Source organism: Equus przewalskii, chromosome 17 (assembly GCF_037783145.1).
Source record: "Equus przewalskii isolate Varuska chromosome 17, EquPr2, whole genome shotgun sequence".
NCBI classification, from domain to species: Eukaryota; Metazoa; Chordata; class Mammalia; order Perissodactyla; family Equidae; genus Equus; species Equus przewalskii.
This window is the reverse complement of record NC_091847.1, coordinates 75,438,583-75,446,566: the sequence shown is the minus strand read 5'-3', so window position 1 is coordinate 75,446,566 and position 7,984 is coordinate 75,438,583. Positions and strand designations below refer to the sequence as shown.

Here is a 7,984-nt window from a genome sequence, read left to right as displayed (position 1 = left end):
AGGATTTGAAGTGAACCGTGGGGATGGAAGAGCAATAAATTTAAACTAGGATAGAGTGACTATGCACAAAGGTCAGACAGTCTTTGGGTTCTCAGTCCCCTGAGAAAAGGAGCTGGTCTAATGGCACCCGCTAACATTTATCAAACATTTTGTGTGCCAGACACGACCACCTAAACTGGCTCATTTCACCTTCTGGACAATTCTCAGAAGTGGATGCTATTTTTGCTCCCATTTTATGGATGAGGAAGCTGAGGCTTGGAGAAGTTGAAAGCTTTGGCCAAGTGCATTCAACTAGCGAGTGACAGAATGATGTCTGTCTGTCTCTAAGACCCTGACCAGTTAATCACTGTCTAAATATTAATACACAACCATGGCTCTCAATTTGACTGATCTGAGAATTACCTGACAAGTCTCAAAAAATGCCAGTCTTCAGGCCCCAGTTTTGGAATTCCCACCTGAGCAGAATTACGGGAGACAAGACAGACTGAGCCCTTAGTGTCGCGCTCTGGCCTCCAACAGTTCTCAACAAATATTCACTACCTTTGTTACTTCGGCTCACAACGTCTGTAAGGCGGTTTGAATTACGCAACATATTGTACAGGTGAGGAACTAAGTTCAGCATCAATCAGCTGACAAGTGGCAGGGCCGGGGAAGTCTCAGTGGAGGGTTTCTGCTCATCCCCTGTCTGCACCCAGGCCCAGCCCGGCAGACATGGATGAGCCCCTGGAGGTGCTGAGGATGAGTGGCGGGTCTCAGGGCTTCCACTTGTGTCATTTGTAAGGTGTTGATCCTAGGCTCTCCCAGCCTTAGCTCTTCTTAAAAACGAAGATGAATAACTAACAAGGGAGTCGTGAACCTTAAGTCGGTTAAGATTCTATTGTGATCCGCAAGGATCATTATTAATTCACTTTCTCTAACTGGTTTCTTGCCTCCATCTTGAGCTATGTCTTTATATCGAAATGAATAATGTAGGTGGTCTGTAGTCCCAGGGCAGCTGGGGGACCTGGAGGTGCAGCAGCAGGGCCTTGGGAGCGGGCCTGCCCAGCGCAGGGTGAGGACAGCCTGGTGCGACCTAACCGCCAAGGGGTTTCCACCCTCCTGACACTTGGCTCCCACCCGGAGCCCTGCCCCAAAGCCTCAGCTCTCCATCTGGAGCTGTGAGTCTCCCTAAGGAAGCCGAGAAGGACTGGACGTCTTCTCACCCGCCTGCCGCGCACCCTTCCCGCACTGGACTGGATTCGAACCACAGGGCGTCAGTCACAGATAAATACCGACAGTGAAACAAAAATCCTCTGACTGTGCGCCTTCTTTCGTTTGCTGCTTCCTTATTTACTTGTGTGTGGCTGACCCAGGCCGGTGGTCTAGTTTGTGGATTCGATTGGGTCCCCCTTCCTCCTTTTTTGATTCTGGCGCTGGCCTTGGCTGGGCCCTGGACTCCCTCCAGAAGTGGAGAGGGAACGGAAAAGAGATGGCTTCCTGTCAATCCGTTCCATCCCCTCCTGGGCCCTGCAGGGAGGGAATCAACTGGTTGTCCAAACGTTGTTAACAGCCAGCATTTTTATTTCGGAATTGAGATGACTAGACAGTCAGGGGCAGATAGAAAGGTTTATAGTCGCTGACCTCAACACGAATATTCTGCAACTTGCTGGTTGCCAGTCCCTGCTCCTCTACTCTCTCAAAAGAAACTATTGCAGACAAGAGCCCATATCACTGATCTAGAAAGGAGGAAATTGAAGCGGCCCTGGTAGTCTAGTGGTTAAGATTTGGTGCTCTCACCGCCGCAGCCCAGGTTTGTTGCCCCGTCATGGAACACGCCACCCGTCTGTCAGTTGTCACACTGAGGCAGCGGCTCAGATAGAGAACTAAACTTACCACGAGGGTGTGCAATTACGCACTAAAGCCCTAGAACAAAAAAAGGAAGAAAGGAGGAAATCGAGGCAATTGTTGAGCTGTGATGCCAATATTCACGTCACCAACGTAGCTTTTTCAACATATTCTTGAAGGTCTAACTGAAGACAAGGCCAGGGTCCTCCACGTTCATTTCACTGTGTGCCCACACCAAGAAGTGGGACACCTCAAACCCTAAGGACAAGTTCCAAGAGTCATTTAAAGAAATTTTTTATGATGGTAAAATATACATAACTGAAAACGCACCATTCTAACCACTTTCAAGCGTGCAGTTCAGTGGCGTCAAGTATATTCACAGCGTTGTACAACTGTCACCACCATCCCAGAGTCACTTTAAAGCTTACAAGAACAATGTATTTGTTAAGCATGAGGCAGTTTTAAAGCATTTTCCCTACTTTATCTCATTTTTTTAAATTTTTATTTTTTTTAAAGATTGGCGCCTGAGCTAACATCTGTTGCCAATCTTCCTTTTTTCTTCTTCTTCTCCCCAAAGCCCCCCAGTACGTAGTTGTATATTCTAGTTGTGAGTCCTTCTGGTTGTGTTATGTGGGACTCTGTCTCAGCACGGCCTGATGAGCAGTGCCATGTCTGTACCCAGGATCTGAGCCACGGAAAACCTGGGCCACAGAAGCTGAGTGCATGAACTTAACCACTCAGCCACGGGGCCAGCCCCCACTTTATCTCATTTGATCCTCATTGGTAACCACATTTTTGGTCTAAGGTAGGCAGGGTAGGTGTTATGAAGACATTTAGGAAACCAAAGCTCAGAAAGACGAAGTGCCTGAGCTGGGTCCACACAGCGACTGTATCTACAGACAGCACGAGTGACGGCTTCTTAAAAAATCAAAAGATGGGAGGACATTCTCTGAAACAGGTATTTTCTCCATTTTAAAAGGAGTCACTCCTTATTTTCTGCAAAGGAAATTCATTTTTATTTTTTCTCAATGCAAAAAGGACTTTAAGAACTTCTATGGTAGTAACAATTAAAACATTTATTTTAAAAAATTGGGCAATGATTTCTCAAAACTGTTAGTAAAAATAATAACAATACTCACATTCTCAGTAGGACAGCTGGTGTGCAGGCACAGGCCAGCCCAAGTAGGCAAAATGTATATTTGGTGTCTTCCCCCGACAGCACATTGTTTCTTCCCCAAAAGAGTCCTCCCAGCCCCGCAGTCCATACCCCATTCCTACAGAATCCAGCTCTCAACACCCAAAGTGGTAACTCACCTGCTCTCCTAGGAGGGTTAATGCAGTTTCTTATGTCTCTTTCTTGGCACAGTCTATACAGAAACAAATACAAACATATATTTGCATTAACTTTAATTTTTGCACAAATGATTTGTATACTTGTATAAACGTGTGTGTGTGTGTGTGTGTGTGTGCGCACCACAATTTTCTCATCTAACTCTATCTTGTAGTTCTTTTCACATCGGTACTTAGGAACTGCCTCACTCCTCCTTGTTGCTGCTCAGGGCTCCTAGGCTGGAGTTTAACACCACCTGGGACAGCGTGCAATCTAGTCAGCATCTCTGCAGATCCCCGGGGCTCCTCAGAACAACGATGTTGAAGAGTAAAGATGCCATGTTGACCTCGAGTCTGACCCCAGGAGCCTGGCCTTTGATTCGGGCAGTTGGCCAGTGAGCAAAAGGACCAGGAAGCGGTCTCCCACCACTGGGGCTGGGCATGTCATGGACTCTCCAACTCAGAATTTTTTTTTTCTCTAAAGTTATTCAGAAGATTAAGCCAGAGAGCCCTGGTAAGAGTCATTACAAATAACTTCTTAGAGGTGTTGATAGAATTCATGTTCATTCATTATTAAACAAACATGGATCAGGAGCTCAGTGATGGTTTATTGTTTCACAAACCAAAAAGGTCGTGAGTAGACACAAGAACTAGGTTATAATATTAACATTTTTGTGATTTACAACATTATGATATAAACTTCCAGATTCTGAGAGAATGAGTCATCCCTCACCAGACACAACGTGTTGTAGGGGACCAGAATATGCCACCCCAAAAGATGCCACTTTGGCATAGGATGATTTTGAACTGGAGGCATTAGGATATATTGGAGTATATGAGGAAGCCATTTGGTATAAAACTAATTCGGCCTGATTCTTTTTTTCAAAAGGGCCTGACTGTGGCTATTGAGCACACATTGCATATCTACTTAGACATTTCCTATGGCCAGAACAAAGGCCCTTGAGATAAAGGTGCAACTTTCCCCCACATTAGCATTTCCTTAGGGATAAGCATTTTTCCTTAGGCTAGGAATTGATTGCTGCACTCACCTCCCAGCTCACCTGTGACCACCCAGCTGGAGACAACAGACTGCCACCCTGCTGTGTTCACCGAGACAGCAGACCTACCTGCTATTTCCATCAATCGCTGTGCCGACAGAGCAGTCTCGCGACTATTGTAAAAGGGACATTTCAATCCTATGTGAAACATCCTCTTTGAGGGTATATAACCACCCTTATACCCCGACTTCTTTGGAGTGCTCTGTTCCTTTGTGGAAAGACTCTCCCGGGTTATAATCTTCAGATTTAAGCTCAGAATAAACTCACCCAAATTTTCATTTATAGATTGGATATGGATTATTTTCGTCGACAACATTATGATATAAACTTCCAGATTCTGAGAGAATGAGTCATCCCTCACCAGACACAACGTGTTGTAGGGGACCAGAATATGCCACCCCAAAAGATGCCACTTTGGCATAGGATGATTTTGAACTGGAGGCAAATGAGAATCAACAGATGCAGAAAGAAGCCTTCTGGAGCATTCTTTATCTGACTATAAGTAGAAACTTCTGAGGAATGAGGATGGCCATAAATCCCTCTCCCAGGGAAGTTTCATGGCCGTGAAAAAGATGGCAAGTTGGCGCCAATTTAGACCTGCACCAACACACGTAGTTGCCCCAGGTAGTCACCTTCCCGCAGTCTGCCATTCTTGAAGGCCTTAAACTCTTTACCTTTGTCTTGTCACTTCTCCACATATCTATTGTTCTTCACTGAGAGGCCAGATAAGCCCAAGTTCTAATAACCCTTTTGAGTTCCCCATCACTGAGTTTTCTTCCACTTGATGTGCTCGGTTAACAAACTGTTTGTTTTCCACTTGCTCATTGTCTTTTGTAGTCTAATTTGCAGGGCCCCAGGCAGGGAACCTGGGAGGGTAGAGGGAAAAGTTTTTCCTCCTCCTCAGTGTCAAGAATCATCCCAGTGACAGAGCAGAGGAGTGGCAAAGTGTCGTTGCCAGGCCTGTGGTCTCCATCTTCTTTCTCTTTCTTTTGTGCAAGAACTATGAATGAAATGCTCCTGATGGCTCAGAATTTCAGCTAAATCTCCACAATTAAGGACAATTGTATCCCCAAATACTAAAGAGGAGATGCTGGACACATCCTGGTAGGAATAATCAAAGGCAGTGTATCAATCATGTCTTTTATTTTGTACTTTTGATGCTTTGACATCTTGAGGCCTTGCTGATCCTGGAGAGACTGCTCCTCCCCCCCCCCACCCCGCCGCTCAGTGCCCCCCCCAAGGCCCCCCTCCCCCCACCCCCCCGCCCCCCCCCCCCCCCACCTAGCCCAGGGCTGGCTAGTCCTTTGACAAAACAAACAGCTTGCCTGTGAGGGCACCTTTCACATGCAAATCAACCAATCCAGAGGCCGTACCTCAACCACATCCTTTAAGAGACCTTATACTATTCCCCTGCCCTAATCACCCATGGCCAGGTACCAGAGAGCTACAGACGGCCCCAACCTCCCAGAGCCCACTGAAATTGTGCAAACTAACCCATCCTAAGCCTGATCGCCCTGCTTCACCATTTCCTTCCCACAGAAACCATAATAAAGCCTCCTGCCCACATTTCCCCCTTACCCTCTCTGCCTCCCGACCAACTTGGTGCTTTCCCATGTGGTCCTGGGTGGAGGGCCCCTCCTCTTGGGATCTGTGAGTATAAACTTCTTCATTAAGACAGTCGTTCTAAGTCTGTGTGTCTTACCACACTTGATTAAAACAAACCCCAGTTACCCTTAAAACAGACTCTGTACTTCCTGCTCAATTTTTCTGTAAACCTAAAACTATTCTAAACAATAAGTCTAGGGGTCCAGCCTGGTGGTGTAGTGGTTAAGTTCATGCACTCCACTTCAGTGGCCCAGGGTTCATGGGTTCAGATCCCAGGTGCAGACCTACACACTGCTCATCACGCCACGCTGTGGAGGCATCCCATATACAAAACAGATGAGGACTGGCAGAGATGTTAGCTCAGGGACAATCTTCCTCAAGCAAAAAGAGGAAGATTGGCAGAGATATTAGCTCAGCTCAACGACAATCTTTCTCACCAAAAATAAATAAATAAATAAATAAAGTCCATTACTTTAAAAAAAAGTCTCAAACATGAGATTCCCTGATTACTGGATAAAGATGACACTGTAGTGAAATGAAGAAAAGATGGTCTTTATAATAAATAATGACAGATCAACTGGATAGCCATATAAAAGTAAAATGAACCTTTATCTCCTACCTACAGAAAATTCAAATCCAGATGGATCATAAATCTAAACAGGAAAAGGAAAGCAATAAGGCTTTTAAAGAGATCCTAAGAGAACGTCTTCATGATGTTGGAGTAGTCAAAGACTCTTAAACAGGACACTAAATGTGCTAACTATAAGGGAAACAATGATCAGCTGGAGTGTTTTGGAATTAAGAGCTTCTGTTCAGAAGATGATACCATGAAGAGAATAAAAAACGGGCCAGAGAACAGGACAGGAAATGTTATGCTCTGGAGCAACCTCTAAGCCATGTTGATCAATGACAAGGGGTGTGCGGAGCCGCAAAGGCCGAATGACACCAGGACTAGCCCGGGCGGCCACAGAAATCACAGACTGGCGTCTCCTGCGTTCCAGCCCGGCAGTAGCGTGATGGAGATCTCCAGACTGAACCCTTCCAATGACCTTCTGAGGGGAAATTGGCATCTTGCTCTGAAATGAGTTTTAACTGCAAACTCACTCAGGCTGAAACCCTAAACGGATGCTTTTGCCACTTGGGATCATCCATCATGGCCACCTCTGTCAGCCATGTTCCCCCTAGATCCAGTGGGACGTCCGCTCAGCACAGAAGCTGGTCACACACCAGAACTCCTGCAGCAAGACCTCCACACACCCCGGCAGTTGTCACCACCCCTGCATTCTGTCAACCCGTAAGGAGAACCCATGATTTTCTTACCTGACATTTTCTATTATATTGTTCTGCATACTTTTCTTTGCCTTGTTAATTATTTAAACAGTGGGAAAAGAGAGAGAATTGATTACCATGACTAAGAAAGTAGGGGGTTTGGACCTCAAAAATTGAGGCTGTTAACAGGTTGTGCTAATGGGAATCCTGGGAAATGCCACGACCCCCGGGGAAGAGCGGGGCTGACACTGAGGGAGGACCTCCACCCGGACAGCTGCCCGAGGACCCACGTGTGCTCTCGGAGGAGTGCAAGAGAAACTTGTAGTTTACACATATTCAGTTAAAAAAAACTAGCACCTGGACGTCCCAGTAGCCACCAGCGTAGACAATTCTAGAAGCAAATTCATTCCTTCTTAAAATTCTAAATAAATCTTACCAGAGGGCAAAAGCAGGTACTTCTTTCTGGGATGTGTTCTTCCCAAGAAACGCCTCCAAAACTACAACGAAAGTCAAATGAAGAACAAATCACACATCGTGCTAGTGTTCCTGAGAACACAACTTCTGGAATTTCTGCAGGCAGAACAGACAGCAAATCAGTGTGAGAGGCTGGGGATCTGAGCAGACACGAGACGCTGCTTTCTCCACGTCATGGCTGCAGGTCAGGCCACATTGCGAAGCGGAGAGAGCACAGGCCAGGGCAGGGCGTGAGGGACCCGAACTTGGGTCTGGGCTGGTCAGTTCAGCTCTCAGGCCCTTCTACACTCCAAAATGAGGAAGCTAGACTAGGCGATCTCTAAGCACACTTTCAGTTCAAGCATTTGACGAGAGCACAATGATATCCCCTTTTTTTCATTCAGGATCTCAACTTATTTTTCGTCTAGGATTCTTGTTAAGACATT

The 7,984-nt window shown here is 46.1% G+C and overlaps 1 long non-coding RNA gene across 1 annotated transcript; it reads right to left on the bottom strand.

Annotated features, from left to right (window-relative positions):
- Positions 1-1,956: 1,956 nt before the first annotated feature.
- On the bottom strand, positions 1,957-7,657 carry LOC139076679 (uncharacterized). Its single transcript, XR_011528528.1, has 3 exons — positions 7,522-7,657; positions 3,139-3,191; positions 1,957-2,082 (listed from the first exon to the last, which is right to left on the bottom strand). It is a non-coding gene; the product is annotated as an uncharacterized lncRNA (long non-coding RNA).
- Between the last annotated feature and the right edge of the window lie 327 nt (positions 7,658-7,984).